The sequence below is a fragment of the Tamandua tetradactyla genome, chromosome 15 (assembly GCF_023851605.1).
Source record: "Tamandua tetradactyla isolate mTamTet1 chromosome 15, mTamTet1.pri, whole genome shotgun sequence".
NCBI lineage: Eukaryota > Metazoa > Chordata > Mammalia > Pilosa > Myrmecophagidae > Tamandua > Tamandua tetradactyla.
The window spans coordinates 47,309,080-47,336,014 of NC_135341.1; the positions used below are offsets into that span (position 1 = coordinate 47,309,080).

The 26,935-nt window shown below is 42.2% G+C and overlaps 1 protein-coding gene across 4 annotated transcripts in view; it reads right to left on the reverse strand.

Annotated features, from left to right (window-relative positions):
• Nucleotides 1-25,141, reverse strand: part of MYRIP (myosin VIIA and Rab interacting protein) — a 343,444-nt gene extending 318,303 nt beyond the window's left edge. Inside the window, exon 1 of one of the 4 annotated variants that reach the window (XM_077129739.1) lies at nt 24,409-24,665. The gene's annotated coding sequence lies outside the window, so the exon portion shown is untranslated. Of the gene's footprint in view, nt 1-24,408; nt 24,666-24,836 lie in introns of those variants that run through there. The other 3 variants (XM_077129737.1, XM_077129738.1, XM_077129736.1) reach the window with 3 other exon arrangements.
• Nucleotides 25,142-26,935: the final 1,794 nt, after the last annotated feature.

Sequence of the window (26,935 nt, forward strand, 5' to 3'; positions counted from 1 at the left end):
GAACCCTAATCACCATTTCCACATGGGACAGGACCAGCCCCTGTCAGCCATGGTCCGTCACTACGGTCCATGCACTAGAGTGAACCATTGCCAGTATTACTCTGACACAGTTTTTCAAAGGAGTGATCAAATAAAAACACCTCTTCAAAAGCTTAGCTGTTATGATGGCTTTAGTATTTAGACTCAGAAATAAATGCTGAGTACAGACATGGTTTTTATCTATTTTTATACAACTTCAGAACACCCAAAGCATCCTGGGAAAATCTTTCCTTCTCCCACATTCATTAGGGACTAGAATATGGGAGTCTGCCTCATAGGGGATATCAGTGCAGTTGTGTAAAGTGGGTGAAGCAAGTTGTAGCAAATCTTTCTAGGGTCTTATTCTTCTGAATGGCTGCTTAATCTGCCACTGAGTGATTGTGTAATATTTATCTAAACATAAGAAGTTATTTTTTTATTTTCTTTGGAATAGAAAGAATAAAAGCTTTACATTTTACAAGTTAACCAAAATACAAAGTTTTCACCTCCCTTTAATAAGTTAAACTTGTACACTTTTAAGAATATATGCACCTAACTCATAAGGAAGAAGGTTCAAATACTTAAGAGCTCTCATGAGCTTACATTTTTCAGATGGTAAATATTTAAGGGTGAAATGAAAGCAAAATATGCCAGAAATGCATATGAAATTTGTAAACATATTATATACTTCCCCATTCTTCAAAATCACCAGTATTTGAATAGTTGACACTTTTTCTTAAAATCAATTGTATGAAGATTATAATTCCCAATTAGTACCAAATTTCCACCTAAAGGTATTGCTCAATTTTTATATCAAAAGAGCGTGTTGCACCATGAGTTTCCATGAAAATTTGCAAGTCTACGGTAGGCAGTTGGAAAGAGAAAGGGCAGACCTGGGAAAAATGAGGCCAGGGATGCTCAAGCTCTCTATCAAATGCACACAGGATTTATTCTCAGAGAAGGAAATTAATAATTTTAAGTATATATTTTTCTAGTTCTGTGAGTTAATGGGAGAATTCTTCATTCTATGGAACATATTCTCTAGGACACAGAGGGAACTCTATCTCTACAGACAAATCATAGCATCGAAGTAGGCGCCGAAAGAAAGGACAAAGGATCCTGAGTGATAGACGACAACCTGTGCACTGGTTTGAAACTGTGGTGTACTCCAGGAGAGCCTGTTCTTTAATCTTTATTTAATATTGTATGATGGGGCCGCCCGCCCTCCTTCTCCCCCCTCCTCCCCCTCCTGCTCCGGCTGCTCTCCAACCACCACGGTGCCCTCTTCCCCCGCCTTCACCGTGCTCCTCCACCACCAGCCTCGACAGCCTTGCCGCCCTCACCTTTCCTCCTCCAGAACAGCTACTGGGGGAGTGGAGATAATACAGAGCAGCTCCCGGAGCCACGAGGGAGATCAAAGGGACAGCGTACCCCATCCTGGAACGGCTGACTATCTGGGAGAACCAGCTCCGGTGAGATCACCAAGGGGCACGGGCTTTCCTGGGAGGGACGGCAAGCGACCGGAGTCCCTCCCTTCCACCTTCCTGGGCCAGCTGGTAGAATTGGACAGGCGGTCCCCCTAGGCCGTGGCGGCTGGTGCCCCCACCACACGAGGCCCCCCGGAACAACTGAGATAGTTGGGTCAGAAATCCCCAGACTGCGGAGAACAGTGACCGGGGGATCCCTTCCAAACACGTGACTCCCCCGTCGGCTGGGAACAGTGCACTCTCCCGGGCTGCGACAGCTGGCGCCCTCCCACCACGCTTGGTGCCCCAGGCCGACTGGCTAATTTGGCCGGACGCTCTCCTGTGCTGCGACGGCCGGCGACCCTCCCCGCGTTTGGAACCCCGGGCCGGCTGGCATTCTTCCAAGACGCTTCGGCTGCCGAACCTCCCCTACGGCAAGAGTTTTCCAGAGTTGAGGGACCCACAGCAACTTTCGCTGGTGGAACCCACAGACAGGCGTGTGCCACGAGCGCCACCTACTGGGCAGGATAGGAAGAACAGAACCCAGAGATTGCACAGAAAAATCTTTCAACCTGTGGGGTCGAACACCCGGGGAAATCTGACTAAATGCCCAGACGCCAGCAGAAGATAACGGATCACGCTCAGAAAATTGAACATATGGCCCAGTCAAACGAAGAAACCAATAGTTCAAATGAGATACAGGAGCTGAAACAACTAATGCTGAATATACGAACAGAAATGGAAAATCTCTTCAAAAACGAAATCGATAAATTGAGGGAGGACATGAAGAAGACATGGGCTGAACATAAAGAAGAAATAGAAAAACTGAAAAAACAAATCACAGAACTTATGGAAGTGAAAGATAAAGTAGAAAAGATGGAAAAAACAATGGATACCTACAATGATAGATTCAAAGAGACAGAAGATAGAATTAGTGATTTGGAGGATGAAACATCTGAATTCCAAAAAGAAACAGAAACTATCCGGAAAAGAATGAAAAAATTTGAACAAGGTATCAGGGAACTCAAGGACAATGTGAACCGTACAAATATACGTGTAGTGGGTATCCCAGAAGGAGAAGAGAAGGGAAAAGGAGGAGAAAAACTAATGGAAGAAATTATCACTGAAAATTTCCCAACTCTTATGAAAGACCTAAAATTACAGATCCAAGAAGTGCAGCGCACCCCAAAGAGATTAGACACAAATAGGCGTTCTCCAAGACACTTACTAGTTAGAATGTCAGAGGTCAAAGAGAAAGAGAGAATCTTGAAGGCAGCGAGAGAAAAACAATCTGTCACATACAAGGGAAACCCAATAAGACTATGTGTAGATTTCTCAGCAGAAACCATGGAAGCTAGAAGACAGTGGGATGATATATTTAAGTTACTAAAAGAGAAAAACTGCCAACCAAGACTCCTATATCCAGCAAAATTGTCCTTCAAAAATGAGGGAGAAATTAAAACATTCTCAGACAAAAAGTCACTAAGAGAATTTGTGACCAAGAGACCAGCTCTGCAAGAAATACTAAAGGAAGCACTAGAGTCAGATACAAAAAGACAGAAGAGAGAGACATGGAGAAAAGTGTAGAAAGAAGGAAAGTCAGATATGATATATATAATACAAAAGGCAAAATGGTAGAGGAAAATATTATCCAAACAGTAATAACTCTAAATGTCAATGGACTGAATTCCCCAATTAAAAGACATAGACTGGCAGAATGGATTAAAAAACAGGATCCTTCTATATGCTGTCTACAGGAAACACATCTTAGACCCAAAGATAAATATAGGTTGAAAGTGAAAGGCTGGGAAAAGATATTTCATGCAAACAACAACCAGAAAAGAGCAGGAGTGGCTACACTAATATCCAACAAATTAGACTTCAAATGTAAAACAGTTAAAAGAGAAAAAGAAGGACACTATATACTATTAAAAGGAACAATTAAGCAAGAAGACATAACAATCATAAATATTTACGCACCGAACCAGAATGCCCCAAAATACATGAGGAATACACTGCAAACACTGAAGAGGGAAATAGACACATATACCATAATAGTTGGAGACTTCAATTCACCACTCTCATCAATGGACAGAACATCTACACAGAGGATCAATAAAGAAATAGAGAACCTGAATATTACTATAAATGAACTTGACTTAACAGACATTTATAGGACATTACATCCCACAACAGCAGGATACACCTTTTTTTCAAGTGCTCATGGATCATTCTCAAAGATAGACCATATGCTGGGTCACAAAGCAAGTCTTAACAAATTTAAAAAGATTGAAATCATACACAACACTTTCTCGGATCATAAAGGAATGAAGTTGGAAATCAATAATAGGCGGAGTGCCAGAAAATTCATAAATACATGGAGGCTCAACAACACACTCTTAAACAACAAGTGGGTCAAAGAAGAAATTGCAAGAGAAATTAGTAAATACCTAGAGGCAAATGAAAATGAAGACACAACATATCAAAACTTATGGGACGCAGCAAAGGCAGTGCTAAGAGGGAAATTTATTGCCCTAAATGCCTTTATCAGAAAAGAAGAAAAGGCAAAAATGCAGGAATTAACTGTTCACTTGGAAGAACTGGAGAAAGAACAGCAAACTAATCCCAAAGCAAGCAAAAGGAAAGAAATAACAAAGATTAGAGCAGAAATAAATGAAATTGAAAACATGAAAACAATAGAGAAAATCAATAAGACCAGAAGTTGGTTCTATGAGAAAATCAACAAGATTGATGGGCCCTTAGCAAGATTGACAAAAAGAAGAAGAGAGAGGATGCAAATAAATAAGATTAGAAATGAAAGAGGAGACATAACTACTGACCTCACAGAAATAAAGGAGGTAATAACAGGATACTATGAACAACTTTACGCTAATAAATACAACAATTTAGAAGAAATGGACAGGTTCCTGGAAAGACATGAACAACCAACTTTGACTCAAGAAGAAATAGACGACCTCAACAAACCAATCACAAGTAAAGAGATTGAATTAGTTATTCAAAAGCTCCCTAAAAAGAAAAGTCCAGGACCAGACGGCTTCACATGTGAATTCTATCAAACATTCCAGAAAGAATTAGTACCTACTCTCCTCAAACTCTTCAACATAATCGAAGCGGAGGGAAAACTACCTAATTCATTCTATGAAGCCAACATCACCCTCATACCAAAACCAGGCAAAGATATTACCAAAAAAGAAAACTACAGACCAATCTCTCTAATGAATACAGATGCAAAAATCCTCAATAAAATTCTAGCAAATCGTATCCAACAACACATTAAAAGAATTATACATCATGACCAAGTAGGATTCAGCCCAGGTATGCAAGGATGGTTCAACATAAGAAAATCAATTAATGTAATACACCATATCAACAAATCAAAGCAGAAAAATCACATGATCATCTCAATTGATGCAGAGAAGGCATTTGACAAGATTCAACATCCTTTCCTGCTGAAAACACTTCAAAAGATAGGAATACAAGGGAACTTCCTTAAAATGATAGAGGGAATATATGAAAAACCCACAGCTAATATCATCCTCAATGGGGAAAAATTGAAAACTTTCCCCCTAAGATCAGGAACAAGACAAGGATGTCCACTATCACCACTATTATTCAACATTGTGTTGGAAGTTCTAGCCAGAGCAATTAGGCAAGAAAAAGAAATACAAGGCATCAAAATTGGAAAGGAAGAAGTAAAACTATCACTGTTTGCAGACGATATGATACTATATGTAGAAAACCCAGAAAAATCCACAACAAAATTACTAGAGCTAATAAATGAGTACAGCAAAGTAGCAGGCTACAAGATCAACATTCAAAAATCTGTAGCTTTTCTATACACTAGTAATGAACAAGCTGAGGCGGAAATCAAGAAACGAATCCCATTTACAATCGCAACTAAAAGAATAAAATACCTAGGAATAAATTTAACCAAAGAGACAAAAAACCTATATAAAGAAAACTACAAAAAACTGTTAAAAGAAATCACAGAAGACCTAAATAGATGGAAGGGCATACTGTGTTCATGGATTGGAAGACTAAATATAGTTAAGATGTCAATCCTACCTAAATTGATTTACAGATTCAATGCAATACCAATCAAAATCCCAACAACTTATTTTTCAGAAATAGAAAAACCAATAAGCAAATTTATATGGAAGGGCAGGGTACCCCGAATTGCTAAAAACATCTTGAGGGAAAAAAGCGAAGCTGGAGGTCTCGCGCTGCCTGACTTTAAGGCATATTATGAAGCCACAGTGGTCAAAACAGCATGGTATTGGCATAAAGATAGTTATATCGACCAATGGAATCGAATAGAGTGCTCAGATATAGACCCTCTCATCTATGGACATTTGATCTTTGATAAGGCAGTCAAGCCAACTCACCTGGGACAGAACAGTCTCTTCAATAAATGGTGTCTAGAGAACTGGATATCCATATGCAAAAGAATGAAAGAAGACCCATCTCTCACACCCTATACAAAAGTTAACTCAAAATGAATCAAATATCTAAACATTAGGTCTAAGACCATAAAACAGTTAGAGGAAAATGTTGGGAGATATCTTATGGATCTTACAACTGGAGGTGGTTTTATGGACCTTAAACCTAAAGCAAGAACACTGAAGAAGGAAATAAATAAATGGGAGCTCCTCAAAATTAAACACTTTTGTGCATCAGAGAACTTCATCAAGAAAGTAGAAAGACAGCCTACACAATGGGAGACAATATTTGGAAACGACATATCAGATAAAGGTCTAGTATCCAGAATTTATAAAGAGATTATTCAACTCAACAACAAAAGACAGCCAACCCAATTACAAAATGGGAAAAAGACTTAAACAGACACCTACCAGAAGAAGAAATACGGATGGCCAAGAGGCACATGAAGAGATGCTCAATGTCCCTGGCCATTAGAGAAATGCAAATCAAAACCACAATGAGATATCATCTCACACCCACCAGAATGGCCATTATCAACAAACCAGAAAATGACAAGTGCTGGAGAGGATGCGGAGAAAGAGGCACACTTATCCACTGTTGGTGGGAATGTCAAATGGTGCAACCACTGTGGAAGGCAGTTTGGCGGTTCCTCAAAAAGCTGAATATAGAATTGCCATACGACCCAGCAATACCATTGCTAGGTATCTACTCAAAGGACTTAAGGGCAAAGACACAAACGGACATTTGCACACCAATGTTTATAGCAGCGTTATTTACAATTGCAAAGAGATGGAAACAGCCAAAATCTCCATCAACAGAAGAGTGGCTAAACAAACTGTGGTATATACATACGATGGAATATTATGCAGCTTTAAGACAAGATAAACTTATGAACCATGTAATAACATGGATGGACCTAGAGAATATTATGCTGAGTGAATCCAGCCAAAAACTAAAGGACAAATACTGTATGGTCTCACTGATGTGAACGGACATTCGAGAATAAACTTGAAATATGTCATTGGTAACAGAGTTCAGCAGGAGTTAGAAACAGGGTAAGACAATGGGTAATTGAAGCTGAAGGGATACAGACTGTGCAACAGGACTAGATACAAAAACTCAAAAATGGACAGCACAATAATACCTAATTGTAAAGTAATCATGTTAAAATACTGAATGAAGCTGCATCTGAGCTATAGGGTTTTTTTTTGTTTTTGTTTGCTTGTTGGTTTGTTTGTTGTTGTTGTTTTTTACTATTACTACTACTTTTATTTCTTTTCTTTATATTAACATTTTATATCTTTTTCTGTTGTGTTGCTAGTTCCTCTAAACCGATGCAAATGTACTAAGAAACAATGATCATGCATCTATGTGATGATGTTAAGAATTACTGAGTGCATATGTAGAATGGTATGATTTCTAAATGTTGTGTTAATTTCTTTTTTTTTTCTTTCCGTTAATAAAAAAATAAAAAAATAAAAAAAATAATATTGTATGATGGGATCTTTTTGATTAAGTGGTTTCCCTGAGATATGACCCACTCAATTGTGAGTGGGACCTTTTGATTAGGTGGTTTCCATGGAGATGTGTCTCTACCCATTCAAGGTTGGGTTACTTGCTGGAGCCCTTTAAGAGAGAACCCTTTTGGAAAAGCTTCAGAGCCCACACAGCGAGATACCTTTGGAGATGCAAAAGGAAAACATCCCTGAGGAAGTTCTTTGGAAGGAAAAGCTGGGAGAGAAAGTTAGCAGACATCACTACATGCCTTCCCAGCTGACAAAGGTGTTAGGGACCCATAGGCCTTTCTTGAGTCAAGGTATATTTCTCTGGATCTCTTAGTGTCTTAGAACTGTAAACGTGTAACAACATAATAAATTTCCTTTTTTTTTTTTTTTTCCACATGGACAGGTACTGGGAATCGAACCCAGGTCCTCTGGCATGGCAGGCAAACATTCTTGCCTGCTGAGCCACCGTGGCCCAGCCTACATTCCCTTTTTAAAAATCATTCTATTTCTGGTATATTGCATTCTGGTAGCTTTAGCAAACCAATACAAATTGCTTCACCGTCTTTCCACACTAACACGGTCCACATGCTCAATACCCCAGTCCTGAAGTAGGCTTCCATATCCAAGTACATGGCAGCCTACAACCCTGGAAGGTTGTTAATTTGTTCTTTCCACTCCATCCCCACTTCCAACCACTAAAATGGTAAAGCAGAGGGGACCATACAGCTTCTGGTTCTAACAGAAACCTCTCCACCCATGGTAGGCCCACTCGATACCAACACCAGGCGGTTGGAGGGAGCTCTCACAGCACCTCTGACCCTCAAAGGTATTAAAACTTTTGGAGGCAGTGGGTGCTTAGCTTGGGCAAGGCTGGCTTGGTAAAAAAAGACAAGAGGAGCTCTTTGGAGAGCTGTAGGATTTCTGCAACCTCCATCGGGCCCAGGTTTGCTCCTAAACAGAATGAAACACTCAAAAAAAGACTCTGGGAACTTGGGGAATTTGGGGGGGGTAATAAGGGAAATGATCCTGTATAGAAAGTACTGAGGCAGCAAATACTACTCTGAGCTCAAGCAGAGAGGCCCAGGGATGGCCTGTATGGAAACATTTACCCAAAAGAATGAAAGAGTTTCCAGCAATATGGTAAAAGAGGACACAGTCTTTGGAGAGGAGAGGCCAAAGAGGATGATCTCTGTAGGTATCAACATCACCAAGAACTAACCCAGTTACAATGTCAGCGAGAGTTGCAGGGAGTCACATGCTAAAATCTTACAGGCTAGAGGACAGGATCAGGCATCTGCAGCAGAGTGTAACAAGGAGAGATAGTGGACAGTAGGGTCTGATGATGCAGTTTGTGTCTGGTGGCAGCCAGAACAACCTCAAAGAAACAGTGAGCAGGGAAGACACTTATACAACTTACAGGTAGGTGGAGCAGGGACTGAAAGAGCCCCTGTCTGAGAGGGCTACAAAGGAAGAAGGAAAAGGGAACATCAGAGAAGAAGATGATGGTACAGAAGACAGTGCTGAGGCAAATGATAGCCCTCTCAGGGTGGGGAGAGGTGGGAGACAGGGTCAGATGAAGAAACATGTAGAACAGAGTGACTGAGGGTCAGAGTCTGAGGGATATTCAATGATCCAGGACACCCAGGCTCCTTGTGGGGACTAACAAACAGGGAATAAGGGAATGATGAGTATTGACCCTGATGATTCCAGGCTGGCAGTGTTTCTGAGCTTTGATGGTCGGGCTGGGAAAGAGGGAATGAGGCTTTGCCAGGAGCAGGCAGAGTTGTGGGCATCCCTGCCTTGGCTCCTGCTGAACACTATGGGACTTCTTGTGACCTCTGTGTTGGTAATGGCCCATGTTGCATTTCAAAACAATGTTTTCCAACTACCCACCCATTCTTCACTTTTCTCACATACCCTTTAGAAGGCAGAGAATTTATATTTGACCTGCATGTTCTAGAATCATTCTGCGACTGCAGAAATGTCTCATTTTACAAGTAAGTACCTTAAAAATGATCTCAGATTTTTAAGCTGTTCATTCAGATTCAGGTGGTTAATAGTAGAGATTATTTTGAGAGATTCTACACAAAGGACCTGGAACTACAGAACAAATGCTATTCAGAAGAGCTGAATGGCAAAGACCTGACTGGAGCAGTGCATCCGGGCTTAGAAAAAACATGGGCAGCAATTCCCTCAGCACAAACCACCTTCCCCACTCAATTACTTGTGGGCTGGTGGCTTTATTTAAGAGCAAGTGATAGTAAGATGAAAAGGTAAGTAGGGATGGTATAAAATTCCTCATATGGGACTAATTAAAAATAACTCTTGCCTAATCTCACCAAACCTGCCACAAGTGTTATTACTAAAACCATGCCAAGTATTTTGTACCAAATAACAACTTCTAAAATGTCTGAAAGGTGCCTAAAACTCAATATACGACTTTGAAATTCAGAGATACATTCTACATGTAAGTAGAGAAAAAAAATAATCCCAAGTATAGTCCTCTCAACAAGCTAACGGAAAACACAGATTATTAAGATAATAATCTTAAACAAGAGAAAAATTAAATGTATGGGAACAGTAAACTCCCAACTAAGGATAATTTTCAAATATGTGATAAAAAGTCAAATTCTAAACCAACTTCCACTGTACTTCAAACCAACCATTACAAGAACGAACATCTGTGTCCAAAAGAAATGCCCGCTCCCGAACAGTCCAGACGTGCCTCACCCAGGCCCTATAATTAGAGTTAGTATTCTGCTTCACCAGCTGGGTCCTCAGCCACAGCCACCAAGGTTTAGTCCATTGTGTCATTAATGGACTGTCCTAGATCATCTAGGGCTGTTGTTTTTACCATTACTTTAATATTCATCAACATCATTTAGCATTCTAGTAAAAAAGAAGCTCAGAGTTCATTGAGCATTTCTGGATTTTGCAGATGACAAATACTGCACATGAGCACGCTGGAAAACAATAAGGCAGCCTGTTGAGTGGGACGCAAGAGAAGGCTCCGCTGCAAATCCAGACTGCAGTACAATCTGCTCTGTCCCTCAGATTACACACGGCCCAACAGATCCAATGTTATGTGACATGCCTGCAACAAACAGAGATGCCCTACAGCTCGTCCAGGGAGCTCTAGGAAAAGCACTGTAAACCCCTAGGGTGTCAGAACAAAGTCATCCCCTCTTCTACAGATAACTATTCTCCCTTTGAGAAAACAGCCCATGCTGGCTACTGGACCTGGTACTGAATGCCTGACTCTGGGATACCAAGTGATCCTGTGACCAGCTGCACTAGAACAGTTGACCCACCTAGCCTTGAGCCTCTCTTCAGGTTCGGTGTCTGCAGTAGACATCCACTGTCAAACAGGAGTGATATATAATAAATCCAGATGAAGCAGTTCCAGAAGGTATAATTTGCATAGGCGAGTGACTTAGGCACTTATTCCATCTACGCCTATTGCTTTCTGTCCTCTCCCTCAATCCACACCTATGTCCTCATGGAAAGTTTCTTATGGTCAACTAATACAACACAAAAAAACTCAGGCCTGCCTTACAGATTTTTCTATGAGATTCAACTGGCTCCAACCAGAAATGGACACCTGTAGCATTAAAAGCCCCTTTAGGGATGACTCAGAAGAGTTAGTGAAGGGAAATCCCTGATCTTGGGTAGAATTCAGACAGCATATTTGATTTTCCACATTGTCTGGACTGAGAGATGTGCAGAAGAATGGATCTACATCATTTAGCAGTAGCTAACAGGATGGCAGGATACGAAAGAAAAGAATTGGAAGATTAGTGACAAGGCGGTCTAGGGAGGAGTTATGTGAATGGAAATCTCAGAGCGGCCACAGAATGTGATGATATCTGACTATCTAAATGAATGCTCAAACATACCCTTTGCAAAGAAAAGTTTCAAAAATCAGGTGGACAGGATGACACAACCCATGGATATCAGCTGATCTCTTTCCCCTAGTGCTTATACAATGAGCTCTTGTACAAAATAGACATGGCCTCAGGTTCCAGCCTCATAGACTTTCCCTCTCTAGGCATAATCTGGCTTTCACCACTGCTGAGAACCTATCTTTCCAATAGCAGGGGACAGTGCTGCACTTTACATGGATGTAGAATGAGAGAAAATTAGTTAACCACCTGGTGGTAGTGACAACACTAAACCCTTCTATCATGGAGGGGGCTGTGATTTGTGATTCCTCCCTGGAACAGATAGATAAAGATTTGCCATTTCTGTCCATAATGCTCCTGCCAGCACACCATCCATCACTTACAGAATTCTTAATTCACTGTCATAATTTTCCCTACCACACTGTATCTGACTAAGGAACTCATTTTATAGCAAAAGAAGTATGGTCACAGACTCATGTCCATGGAATTCATGAGTCTCACCAATGCACTGCATCGCCTGCAAAGAGCAATTCTGGTGAAATGATGGAAATACCTACTGACAACTTTTGGTCCACCAGTTTTCCAAAACGCCTTTCTGATCTGATCCTTTTCATGCTATGCCTCCTTAAATGATCAAAGGCCCTAGTGCAATAAATACACTTCTTTTATTATTTCAAAGCCTTAATACAATGAAAGTTAAAATAAATGTTTGAACTAGACTGAGTAGCATACATTTTCAAAAGGAAAACAATTTCAAATAGAAAAGCTTACAGAAAGGTGGTGTGCTTAGGAAGACCTTTCAAAGTGTGGTTATATTTAAAGAAATACAAGCAGTAACAGTATAAAGAGATCTGATCCTAGAAAATGTCTATTGGATAACAAAGAGAAGAGGAAAGGTGCTTTTGGCAATTAAAATTTCTAGCACAGTACTGTGGCAGGAGGGAAATTATTTAATGATCTTTAACATTAGCCTTATCCACTGTGGGCTTCACAAATCCAGTAATGCATCTTCCATTAGCAGGAGGTTCAAACACCTACTTTAATTAAAGTTAGCTACTTCAAGGATAATTAAAGGTATGTTACAGGATTCTATAGATAAGATTACAGCACTCTTAAGCAAAATCTAACCAATACAGCTACAGCTTTATTATAAATATATTGATTCAGTAATTTTCGGGTGTTGCAGAAGACTGAGAAAGGTTTGTTTTGTATTGAGCAGTAATGCACATGCGTATTTAATTCAAATTGGACGAAAATGAAGACCAAATCTTTTTCATTTTTTTCTCAAAATCCAAGGTAAAACCCTAATAAAAGCAACACACAAGCATACAATGTAGCCAATGGAATTTACTCCAGTCCCTTTCCATTGACCGAAATTTAAGCACTGCTTTAATACCCCCATCAAGTCTAGACACTGAAGAACCCAGAAATAAAGCACAGGGCCCTAATCCACAGATTAGGGGTGGGAGACAACCCCCCAACAATGTTTCCCCTTATGTGGCCAGGCTGGGGCACCTTTCCTGTTCCATCTCTTTTCTTATGGAGTCTCAATTCTGCAAAAGAGTTGTTAAAAAGGAATTCCCATAGTATCTTACCAGAGGGGCCACAAAAAGTTCTCTGCCTCTCTCATTCTTTTGAGGTTCGCTTTTAAAGCTACTGTGAGGGTTTCACCATCCCCAAACTTGTCCATTTAAGAAAACTCGGAAGATATATTTTAAAAGGAATAATTAATTGATTAATATCAACTCAACACCATCAAACACCCACTGCCAGAACATTGACTCATTTAGGTCTCATTTCTGCCACTTTGTAGGTGGTCTTATCGTTGTCCTATCGTATGCAGTACTGTATATCCTTTTTCACTAAATGCTTTATCTTAAACACATTTTCCATGCCATTACAACCACTTTTAAACATCACTGCTAAGTCTGCACTATATTCCATCAAGTGACTATTACATCATTTACTGACTTACCTCCTAGTGTTATACATCTGGGTTGATTCCAACTCTGCTATTTCACAGAGTGCTATGATAAATATCTTTCTGTGTAAAGAGTTTCCCACATTAAGAATTTTTTTTTCCTTAGGCAAGAAATAAAATTCAGATGGGATCAAAATATTAAGGTACCTGAGATACATTTTCAGGCATTGGTCTGAAGGGCAACATATAAACCATGAAGCTACTTTAACGGGTAAAACTGACATGGATAACAACATTTCCGCTGACCTGTCTGATTTGCGCAGGCTCACTGGGGGCACTGTCATACACTAAATCAGAGCCTCTGCTTCGGCACTGAACCCAAAACAATTTCTTAGAACTTTTTAAAAAAAAAAGAACAATAAAAATTTTTTTTTCATTGTTAACTAGAAGATTCTCAGTAATTATCTAGCTAAGAAATAAGTGTTTTATGCTCCAAACTCCCCATCTATAGAATAAGGTCATTTTCTTAAAATTCTTAAGATTTATCTAAGTATAGTTAATTCTTAACGGAATTAAAAAATTTCTAATATCAGATTTATCTAAGTATTAAGCACTTGTTCTTATGGAGTTAAAAAATTCTAATAAGTTCTAAAGTACTTTCAAAGGGGTAAAGTAAATGCTATAAGAAAAAAGAAAAAAAGGTTAAATAACTGGGACTACTAGGTGGAGGATAGGGCATGGTCAATCTTGAATATGGCGAACGGGACAGATCTATTGTAAAGGTAGTAACTGAAGCAAAAACTAAAAGAAGGGGTGGAATTAGCCATGTGGCTATGTGGGGACAAGCTCTCTTCGCAGGAGGAATAGCAGGGACAAGGCCCTGAAGCTGAATAGGCCTGAAAGTGCTCAAGGAACAGCAAGGATGGCACCGAGGCCAAAGTGAAAGAGGAGGACAAAAGCAGAAAGAGAAGAGGCTAGAGAGCTATTATGGATCCAGATGTTGCAGAGACTTGTAGGCCATTGTTAAAGGACTTTGTCTTTTACTTTGACTGAGATGAGAAGCTGTAGGGAACTCAAGTTTGACTCTGAATGAGATAGAAGGCTTTCGAAGAGTTTGAGAACAGAAGACTAGAATAATCTGATTTTTCTTTAAAAGGATTGCTGTAATTGCTGTGTTGAGAATAGACTGTAGGGGATAAGGGCAGACGTAGTGAGACCAATTGGGCAGCAATTGCAGTGGAGATGGTTCAAAACAGATTCTGTATATATTTTGTAGATACAGCAAAGAGATTTTCTAATGATTTAGATCTATGATGTAAGAAGAGAGGAATTAAGGATGACTCCAAGGTTTAGGACTTCAGCAAAGATGAGAAAACTGTGGGTGGAACAGATTTTAGGGGGAAGATTGGGGATTTAGCTTTCAAAAGTTGATTTGGAGATATTTACTGCATATCCAAAGACAGAAGTCAAGTAGGTAGTTCAAGGTGTTGGAAGAGAGGTCTAGCCTAGAGATACAGGTTTGGGGATCACTGGCATAGATGACACATAAAGCTGCAAAACAAGATGAAGTCTCCTAGATAAAAATAATAGGAAATAAATAGTTTAAAAGGACCGAGCCATGGGGTACTCTTAACATGAAGAGGTCAAGCAAAAGAAGAGAAACCAGCAAAAGAGACTGAAAACAATTACCAGGGATTAGAAGGAAAACCAAAAGAGTGTATCCTCAAGGCCAAGTGAAGAAAGCAGGTCAAGGAGGAGGGAGTGACCAGCTGAGTTAAATACTGCTAAGGAGGTCAAGTAGGGTGGGGACTGAGATTCCACCACTGCATGCACAAAGATGGTGGTCAGTGATGATGTCCACGGTTTCTCGTGAGTAGTGGGGGTGAAAGTCCAACAGGAAGTGCTAACAACAAGTCTAGACAACTGTTTTGAGAAGTTTTACCACACAGGGAGGAGGAAGAGAAATAGAGCCATGGCTGGCAGTAAAAGTAAGGTGAAGAGGAGCATCTCCCAAGAAGAGAGAAATAACATGTTTGTAAGCCAATGTGAATTATCTGTAAGGCAGGGAGGATAGAAGGGAGAGTCTCTGGAGTGGTATCCTGGAGTATTTGAAGATCAACTCCAGGGCCCGACTGAGGGGCCTGGCTTTAGATAATAGAACAGATACTTCATTTTCAGCCACAAAATAGAAGGTAGAGTACAATGACAACAGATCTGGGCAGGTAGGAAGATGCGTGGAGCGAGTTTGTGGAAGTTCCACCTCTAATGGTCTTAGTTTTCTTGGTGAAAGAAGAAGCAAGGGCACTGTGTAGGAGTGAGATGTAGAGGTGTGGAGGTCTGAGGAAAAGGGAGAAAATGTGAAATTGTCATGAACAGAAGCATACAAGGAATAGGATGTATCAGGCAGCATTAAGGAACCACCTGAGATTCACGGTCATGTGAGACCAGCCAATTGTTTGTGGGTTTTTCTCCTGCCAGCCACACACAGCGGCACAAATGCAAGAAGAATAGGCAGGGGTTAGGATTTAACCACTGCTGTGGCTCTGCCGAGTAAGTAGGATGTTGCCAGAAAGTAAGTGAACTGAGATTGTACAAAGCATTGATTATAGTGCAGACCACGACATACAAGCTGGAAAAGGCAGAAGAAAAGGACTTCAGATGTCAGGGATAATGGCCTGGAAGTCAGGGTTATGGAGGGACTGTCAGAATTGGGAGTTGTTGGAGGATTAGAAGATGGCAGGTGGTTGTCAGGAAATAAAATGCATGAAACTGAGACTGTGAAGGGTCAGCAGTTACTGGGAATAAAGAAGGTCTGGGCTATGACTGTGGAAGTGAGTGGCACAGATCAGGTGCAAGACAGAAAATTAGAGCAGAGGAGGTCAAGGCACAGAAAGGCCAGGTGTTAGAAGGCTCTCATTTATATTAAAACTGACAAGACTAATGGAGGAGCAGTGCAAGTCATCAAAAAATAAGAGGAAATGGCCTTGGGAACTGGGGGGCACTGAGAAACAGGGATAAAAGACCTGATGTCATGTGTTCTAGCCACTTAAGACAAGTGGTGTTGGGGCTGAGTGAGGAGGTGAGGGAAGGATGGGTGCTTTGGGTTTCCTTTTGAGCCCAGTCAATAGAGGGCCGAAGGTCAGAGTAGACCTGGTCTCTAACCCAGTGCAAAGGACTCACTTTTGACCTTTGTTGCAGAAAGGCAGACATACTCAGAGTGGCAAGGGCATCCCTTGGCCCTTACTGATTGGGTTAGGATATCTAAGAAAGCCCAGAGTTACTCAAGTTCACTAAAGCTTTTTGCCTCTTGTGATGGAGATGGGTAGAATATCTGGGTAAGGGAAGGCTTAGTCCCAGTACTTGGGTCCCTACCTGACCCCAGGTTTTTCTTTCACTTTATTCAATGTTAAGAAGGAATTCAGAACTAGAATGACTGACAGTCTTTTCCGATTGCTAAATTCTGTAGATAATGAATTTATTAATATCTGAATCAAATAAGTATGCTTAATGTGGCTAAGTATTTATCAACGTAGAACTAATGAACAACAAACTATAAAAATTACCAAACAGGGCAGCTAATGGTGGTGAAGTGGCAGAGTTCTCACCTGCCATACTGGAAACCCGGGTTCATTTCCCCGTGCCTGCCTATGTCCAAAAAAAAAAAAAAAAATTACCAAAAAAGTTTGAAAAAGAACCATGTAGAACACGTAGAAAAAGAAATAGTAATTAATGGAAACTCCATGGACAGTTTAAGAACAGATTAGTCATGGCAGAAGAGAGAACTAGTAGAGGTGAAATAATAGCCCAGAATGCAGCACTAAAAACATAAGTAAAACATGAAAGAAAAGTTAAAGGACAGATGATACAGAATTAAGATCCAACATGTGTATGATCAGTTTCAGGAGGAGAAAGTGTAGACCGGGGAAGAGGCAATATTCAAAGAAATAATGGCTAAAAAATTTTCAGAACATTGATTCCACATCAATCCTCAGCATTTAAGAAGACCGGCGAATTCAGAGTAGGATAATAAAAAAGAAACTCATAACTACTTACACCGAAGGGACACTCAGAACACAGTGACACAGAGAGGTTATTAATATTAGCCAGAAAGAAAAGACAGATTATGATGACAAAAGAACAATAATCAGATTGCTAACTGAATTATCAAAATGAAACCATGGAAGTTGGAAGACAGTGTCAAACTATTGTGAAAGAATTGCACACGAAGTGGAAAAAAAAATTAAAATTTAGAAACCACGAAGTTTTAAAAAGTCTGACCTAAAATACAGGATAACATTAAGATGCACATTGTTAGCGGACGATAAACATTAAAGCAGTATTATGTCCTTGAATTGCTCAGGATGGCAGAAACAAATCTGATTCAGTTGAGACTTTGTTAAGGTAAATCTGTATGCTAAAATTACTAAATAGTACATGTTAGCAAACAGAAATAGAGTACAAAGCTTTTGAGAATATGTAGAGGAGCAAAATGTAATATGGGCACCTAAATCAATTCAAAAAAGCAGCAAGATAGAGTAACTGAATATATAAATAGTAGAACAAGGAGAGAGAGCAAAAATGGTAAAAAAAAAAAAAATATATATATATATATATATATATTCATAATAGCACTATAAATGAACATGATTCCACCACCCTGGGGGTCCTTGTCTTTGAGAAGTGGCCTTGACTGAACATGTGGAGCCTCTACGCCTCCTCCATGCAGCCCTGCTTGATCTCACTTCTTCTGTTGTCTTCTGGCAGCTCTACAACCTTTTTTTGAGAATCAATTATCTTCCAGATTTCCCAAAATTGGCATATGCTTTTTTTCCCCCTCATTCTCCTTCTTACTTTTGGATCATATACGGAAGAGAAGGGGGAAGGAAATGTCAGCCTTCTATCACCATCCATTCTCAGCAAGAGCCCAAGGGGAGAGGAAGCCGAGCAGAAATGGGTGGTGGTGGTGGTGGTGGTGGTGAAAGTGATGGAAAGAGCAAGCATCAGGTACCTGGGACCTGTTGGGAAGAAGGATTCCCACCCGGGAGTGCAAAGGCACAGTGAGGGGCTCTCAGCAGCACTCAGGAGCCAGATCTTAAGATCTGCAGTCCTGGGAGATACACGTGACTTTTACTGGACCACAGAGCTGAAAAACCAACCGGCGGATTTCTAAAAGATTTTACACAAGGATTTAACTAAAATAGGCTTTCCAACTTTTCTTCCAGTTAGCCAAAAAAGAAAGAGATTAATCTAGAAAACTCTGCTCGCATGACATTCTAGTAAATCAAAGTCTCTTATATTAATAAAATGTTTTTCAAAAACCCAAATAAAAATAACAGCATATAACACAAACACAAAAACAGTACCTGCCATATTTTCTGAGGCTAGGGCTACATAGACAAAATGAAATGAGGCTTGGGACAATGATTTTCAAGAGGAGATGAGAAGTAGGTTTGGGACTCAAAGCACTGCTAACACAGATTAGGCATCCTCACCAAAAAAACACAATGTATCCGGCTTAGATTGTTTTCTTTTTTTTTCCAGTGACTCCAACAGAACCCTGGCATCTAGGTTCCTAAGCCTAGAAAACGATTCTGTGCAATATGAGATAGTTACATTTCACACCAAAAAAAAAAGGAGGAATCATATAGTATGGCACAGTTATGTGAGCCACTACGATTCAAGGTCAGAAGATTATTTGAGGAGATAAATTCTGAGCAGCCCAGGACTTTAACACAATAAATTCCGGGGCCCTGGGCACCTCTGTCTTCTGGGCACCTCCATCTCGTAGCATATCTTGTACTTTTTTATTAACTGTCTGCTCAATCAGATTAAACTATCAGCTCACAGAATGGATCTGTGCATTCCAGCTGCAGCAGTCAATGACATAAACCATAAACCATAGCCACAAAATGATCTTCACAGAGAGCATTTCCTGACCCCAGGGATGATATATAAATATATACAAAAAATATAACTCAAAATCACCTAGGGGAGGTAACGGAGGGGGATAACACATGGCTAAATAAAAAACTAATAACAATTTTCAAAAAGCATTTAGGCACACCGTTGCATAAACTCTTTTACTCCCCTTACATAAAAACAGGATTGATTCTCAGGGTAAGTGTGAAGTGGGGGAAGTTTCTCTCAGCAAAGCATCCAGCCCAAACTCCTCCCCTTTCTCCCCCTTGCCCCTCTTTCCCAGTCAAGTCCATGTCTCAGCCTTTCCCTCACTAACCTTCTGGTGGGTTCGCTGCTCAGATTCCCCCAGTCACCAGAGACTGACTGCATTAACTCATTCACACAATGCAGAGGTCTGAATGGCTGCCCCCAAAAGATATGTTTGCCTGAAAGCTATGAATATGACTTTATTTGGGAAAAAAAAAAAAGGTCTTCGCAAATGTAATTAAAGTAAGGATCTCAAGGTGAGAGCATCCTGGATTAGGGTGAGCCCTAAATCCAGTAAGTATCTTTACAAGAGTCAGAAACAGAGAAGAGAGATACAGAAGGCAAGGCCAAGTGAAGACAAAGACAGCGACTGGAGTTATGCTGCCACAAGGCAAGGAAGGCCAAGGATTGTCCGTAGCCACCAGCAACCAGGAGAGAGGCCTACCGGATTGATCAAAATTAAAGCATCCGATGAACACCAGCCATAGTTGAAGACACAAGGACACAAGGACCACTCATACACTGATAATGGGAATATAAATCGGCACAAATGCTTCAGAAGGTTGACGCAAAAGACAGATGTTGATGGAAGCATATCCTATTACCTGGATATTCAATTTCTGGGGGATAAATACCTCAGAGGCACTTTTATAAGTATCTGTAAGATCTAATCAAGGATGTTGTTTTTTTATGATAGCAAAAAGTAGAAAATCTTGTTGGGGAATGTTTAAATTCTGGTTTATCAAACAAAGGAATACTGTGTTAAAATGAATCAACTAGATCTACAATTATCAAGATATCACATGTAAAAAACAAGGCTGGGGGCAGTATGACAGTGGCTCTGTGGCAGAATACTCACCTGCTATGCCAGAGACCCGGGTTCAATTCCAGTGCCTACCCATGCAAAAAAAAAAAACAAAGCTGGGTGGAAGAAAAGGCAAATCACAAAAATAAATAAGACAAACTCCATTTACATAAAACTTTAAACACAAAATAAGACTACATGCTCTTATAAGCACATAGTCCCAGTGTTACAGATTGCATGGACTTGACCCCAACTTCTTACCTCTCACTGTCTAGTTTTCCCTCTTACTCACAGGAGAATTCCCTAGCCCCAGATATTCCATTCTTAGACTTCAGTAGCTACTACACATAATGTGCTGCACTAGGTGCCAGGAAGAGCAAAAGAATTATGCAAGACTCCTTTCACCCTGCAGACGGACACAACTCAGGGAAGTTGCCTGAAAGACTTGGCTTTCAATCTCCCTTTGGTTCCCATAGTATAGAAAGAAAGAAAACTTAATTGTCAAGGCCCAGTTCCTTCATCTGTAAAGCTGAAAAGCCACCCTCTACTTACTGAGAAGATCACTTGAGTAAAAAAAAAAAAATATATATATATATATATATAGTGTCTATATCTATCTATCTATCTGTCTGTCTATCTATCTATCTATCTATCTATCATGTCTAGCAGCAAATACTCAGAGATCATAGGCACAGTAGCCAGCACGTGAATACACCCTTCTAACATCTCTGAATCACACCGACAGCAAGAGGGAAAGGTGATGGGTGGGAAGTGAGCACTCGGTGGGTCACCTAAGCTGTCTCCCGCAGCCTGATCCAACAACCCTTCGCCCTTGTGGCTCTCCTCCTCCAAGGCTCCCACTCTGCAGGGTGCGTGGGGCATTTCTTCCCGCAGCAATCTGGCTACACCTGACCCTTTTTATTCTTCCAAGTTTGCTATGGACAGCGCTGCCTCAGGAAAAGGAACTCATTCTCTCATACCTTTAGGGTATTCTGGGGTGAGTTAAGGTGAAAAGGATCATAAACATACCTAAGCAAGCTTCTCAAATGACCCTCTTCAAAATCCCAAGAACGTTGTATGACGATATAGCTTTCGCAATGTGACTGTGTGGTTGTAAAAACCTTGTGTCTGATGTTCCTTTCACCTACCTTATCGACAGATGAGTAAAACATATGGATTAAAAATAAATAATAGGGGGAACAAATGTTAAAATATATTTAGTAGATTGAAATGCTAGTGATCAATGAAAGGGAGGGGTAAGAAGTATGGTATGTACGAATTTTTTTGTTTTTTTTTAATTTCCTTTTCTGAATTGATACAAATGTTCTAGGATTATCAAGATGATGAATATACAACCATGTGATGATATTGTGAATACTGATTATATATGTAGAATGGAATGATCATACGGTAAGAATGTTCCTGTTTATGTTTTTAAAAAATTTTTAAATTAATTAACAAAAAAAATCCCAAGGGTATACCCAGCTCCATATTGCTAAGGAGAAGGCATCTGGGACTGAGAGCCTAAGGTCTCTACTCCACATTCTCCCCCCACCCCAATACCCATACATATGCATGCCTGCCCCTCACCCATTAGCAATTTTTCTAAAGAGCTGGGATTTAGTTCTATCTATGGATTTAGTAGCAGGAGCCAGAGAGAAGGTCTGCTTGCCAGAGATTAGAAAAACCGTAGCATTTGGAAATCATTTTTGAAAATAGTGAAATGCTGAATTTTATTCCTGGGATTCCTTCCTAGAGCTTGGGAAAGGATGGTGGGTATTTCCGTTCTCTGGCTAATGTGGTGCCACCATGTGGCAACAGCAGGGATAGATCATAAAATCACTAAGTTGAAAAGCTTTGAAATTCTGTGACTCTTGACCAATTTTGTTAACTTTAAGGAATTCACAACATCTCCATTTTTTGGCTTCAAATGACTTTATTCGTATTTTCATATGACACTATTTCAGATTGGCATTATTCAAATTCACACTATGAAAAAGCCCTTTGGGGAATAAATCAGCCTCCATTTATTTACCAGTACCAGCACTGTTATAACTGGGGTTGGGCTAGTTATACCACCAGAAAATTTATGAATAGGGTATGGGGGGAACCATCAGTTCATTTTCTACCCAGAACTTTAAGCCAAATTCCTCCTTCCAGCTTTCTGGACTGACTTACGTACAGCTACCCTTGGTTTGTATTCTTTAAAAACAAAGTAGAAAAATCAAGAAGTCTCATGTTACATCAGGAACTAAGAAGATAAAATAAATAATAATAGTAATAAAATTAAAACTCACCTGATAAAACTAAGCAGGGCAGTGATTACCCTTGGGTGGTGGGGGGCAAGTGCCTAGGGCAGTTATGTAGGCTGAGACCTTCCTAGATCTTAAATTGGGCACTGGTTACACAGATGAGTTCAGTTTGTGAAAAATGCAGAGTATGCTCTTGACCTGTGCACTTTTCTGTGATTATAATATACTTCAATATAGTAAAAGAAATTCACCAAGTTCTGACCAGTCATTCCTCCTTACCTTGCTATCAAGACAAAAGTCTGTGCAAACACAGCAATAACCAAGAAGGCGAAAACAGTTCTCTATGTGACACTTTCAGGCAGTGTGGATCAATTGCTCCAAGGCCAAAACCACAGGTCAGAGCTCTCCTTCTGTCCCTCTGGGAAGGAGACAGGACACAACCTATACATACCACTGATACCACTGCTAGCTTAAATTACTGAGTAAGCTAAAAATCCACTTTCCCAAAAGTTAATGGAGCCTGACAGTTCCTGCCACCAGCCCCAGAACCCTGCCACAAAGAGACACCACTGTGTCCACAGAGACAACCTCCAGTCCCACAGAGAGAGCCTCAGCCCCACACAGTCAGCTCCCGGCCCACTGTGTTCAGGGGAGGGTTCATCGGGAGACGTGCAGGTGCCAAACAGCCAGGCATGGAGCATCAACAGCAAAAGGGAAAGAAGAATTTTCAAAGTCTTAGCAAGCTAGATTTCTCTACAAAGGAATTTTAGACCTGCAAATAGGATTACTGGGCTGTAAAATTCTTTAAATCAGGTCCTCTTCTACCCACAGCCCCAAATCCTCTCAGAACGTTATCCTTCTACTTTCATATACAACAGCCAAAGCATTTTCACATCTGTCATGTCCTCTGAAACCCAACTTCCTTGGGAAGAATGCAAGGCAGGAGTTATTCTAGTTTGCAGATGAAAATACTGAGGCTCAAAAATGCTTGCCAGGCATCACAAGACTAAGTAGTCATCACATCACTGGGCTTCAGAGCTGAGGAGGGGGGAGCTGAGTTGGAGGGTGAGAGGAATGATGGGGCATGAGAGGTGAGGCGACCCTCTCCCTAGCCCAGAGCTCTGTGAGCTGCTCACAGCGGCAAAGACAGCCCCCCAATGTGCCAGCTGGAAGGATCTGGAGTAAAGGGCTCACATCCGGCAGACATTTACACATCCTTGGACTGGACCCCACCCTCCCCTGGGAAAGTGTAAAGTAAATCAACAAATCCAGATCAAGGAGGGTGAGCGCGGAAATGAAGCCAGAACTCAAAGCATTTTCTAAGAGTAGATGGGAGCCAAACCCACACCATACCCTTTTCCCTTAGGAAGTCCCTGGTCCTAAACTGGTATTTGGATACTTACCCTCGGGGATAGGGTTTATTTAGGGAAAGGAAGCGGAGCATTACGGATCTCATTGCAGGCACAAAGCAAATTTCCCCAAACTGCCAAGACGTTATTAAATTAAACGACTGGGGTGTGTGTACTTAACTCCCTCAGGTCCGAGGGGTTCCCACCACGGAACAGACGAGTCCGGAGCTCCGCTCCACACAGTCCCCGCGGTCACCCCCAACCTCTGCAGGGTCCCTTGGGTCGGCTCCCAACCTCTCCAAATCCCGCGGCGCCTGAGGGATAGGGGTGGGGTGGGGGGTGGGGGGTAAGAGGTGTGAGAAATAGATGGAGGATGAAACTGAGATAAGGACCTCAAGAGCGCGCCCCGCCCCAGCAGCCGGGTGGCGAAGGCCAAACATCGATTCCGGTTCTTACTCAGCGCCCCGACCATGACCTTGAACGATTCCCAGACTAGTCCCATTTTACAGAAATTAAGAGTACTAAAGAGTCAAGCCAGTAGCGCTGAACGGCTGCGGCGCTTACCCGATGGCTTAAGGAGCCCGGCAAGTGCGCGGGTCGCGTAGTAGGTGAGCCGTGAACCGCAGCCCAAGTGCTACGTGGCCAGCTGGGTTCCGAAAACGCGAGGGAAACGCAGAGGCTGGCTCCGGCCCCGGCAGCAGGAGAAAGGGGCGGTTCCGACTCTGCGACGATCCCCTAGCAAGTTCAAGTCCCCGTCCCCACCGACACACGCACGCACACGCACACGCACACGCACACACACACACACACACACACACACACACTCCTCCGCAGAAAGGGGCTGGCCGTGGCCAGGGACCTGGCTCAAGAAACGCCCCGGGGCCGCTGGGGGAGGGAGAGACACCTCACACCCACCCCTCGAAGTGGCGGCCACGTCGGCGAGTGAGGGAAGGGTAGTGCAAAGCCGCCTAAGAGGAGGGGGCGATACTCACGCGAAGTGACCCGGCTGGAGCAAGTCCGCGTCCGGGGTCATCGATGGCGGCCGGGCTCAGGTCACCGCGCGTCGGGATGCCCGAGCACCTGCCGCAGCACCTCGCGTGGATTAGGAGAATGTGGGCATCTAGGAAGGGGCGCGGGTCAGTCGGCGCGCCAGAGCTGGACTGCAGCGCCGCGAGGTTTCGGTCGCCAGAACGGCAGCTGCAGCCGGAGCCGGGGAGCGGCCGCGAGCCCGGAACGCGGCAGCTACAGCAGAGGCGAGGGACGTGTCCGCGCCGCAAGCAGCCCGGGCCAGCCTGGCCGCAGCCGCCGCCGATACCTGCGGCCCGGCCCGCGGCCAATCAGAGGCGCTCGGGGCGGGGGCGCGTGCGGAGGCGGGGCGGGGGCGCGTGCGGGGCGCCCAGAGGGAGGGGTGGCGCGCGTTCGCGCCTGCGCTGGGGCAGGAGGTGCCTGCCGGGCTAGATCCTCTTCAGCACCCAGGGCGCGCGGGCGGCACGCGTCGGGAGGGGCCAGGCGCACCGGGAGGAGGCGGGGCGGGAGCTGCGCGCACCCAGGACTGGGATCCGCGCCCATCTCCGGGTTCACCCCTGCCGCGCAGTGCAGCGTTGGGGCCACGGCCCGAGAGCCCCCCAAAGCGAGACTTCAGTCATTTCCAGCTTAAATCAAGGCTTTTCCTGTCCCCTGTCCCTGACCCTTGGGCCTTCCTGACTTCAAAGTGATGGATCACCGGACTCCGTTGCCGGCCTGGCTCAGTGAACACCTCCGCCCGGGGATCGGAATGTGGGCGCCCTCCCAAAAGAGCCTCGTCAAGGCTGGCGCTGCGCTCTGACATCGACACCTTCCTTTTTCACAATTCCTGGGTATTTAAAGTCACCGTGGTGACCCATCCCTTAATCTGTATTACTTTAGTTTTCCCCTGAATTTGCTGTGCTAGCGAAGTTCATTCGTTCAATCCATATTGGTTTGGGTTCGCGCTTGGCGAAGGCTAGACGCCCTACTGCTGCTGAACCACCGGATTAGCGAGCCAGCCCTGAGAAGATTGTGACCAGTAGGACTGCACTGGGGTTCATGTCAGCAATTCCAAGTTCTGGAAAGATGACTGAAAATTCGTGGAGTCCACACAACTTCATTGCGGTTTTGCCTCCATCAGGCACAGGGCCCGGAACCCTGCTGCAGCCCTCTTAAGACGACTGCCTCAACCCCAGCAACTCAGCTGTGAAAGCGCATTGGCAATTTTAGCGGCTGGGTGAAAGTCACTCCAGCAGAGGAAAGCGTTTGTGGACCCACTTTGGCGATTTCTAAATCCCTAGTAATCCTCTCCTAAACCGGTGGGTTGAGGCATTTCTTTCAGTGTAGATTTGCACAGGAGAGGGAGAATGGCTCGTTTGCTAATCAGTCACCAGAAGCAAAAGCAACCTTTAAGAGGTAAACGTGGAAGGTAAAGGAGAGGACTAAAGGCCTAGTCGTTTCCCTTAAAAGGATTTTAATGTCTACGACTGGTAAAGTGAAAGAAATTCTGTGCTTTATTTTTATTTTATTTGCATTCAATTCTGATTTGATTTATCTATGTTTCATTAGATTAGCATTCACGGCTACACAATTTAAAAAGTGCAGATGGATACACAGTTAAAAACATTCCCTCCCACCCTTGGCTCCTTCACCTCCCTGGAGGTAACCAGTGTTAACAGGTTCTTATGTACAGTCTTAGAGAAAATCAGCGTATATACAAGCAAACATATTTGTCTATGTATTCTTATCTTCTTACCCTTTGTTATACAAAATAGTATCATGTGTTATGCAGACTATGCACAATGTTATGCACCTTGTTCTTTTTCCCTTAGCAAGATATCCTGGAGTTATTCCATAATCTTTACTGAAAGAATTTTCTTGTTCTCTTTTACATCTGTATGGCATTCCACTGAATAGGATATGTCATCATTTATGTAAGAGGACCCAATTATGGCTATTTAGATGGTCTCCAATCTGTCGTTATTAATAAGAAAACTGTGGTGAATAATTTTGTTCTTATACAACTATGCACACATGGAAGTACATATGAATACTAAAGCTCTAGAATTGGAGTTGTGCACTCAAA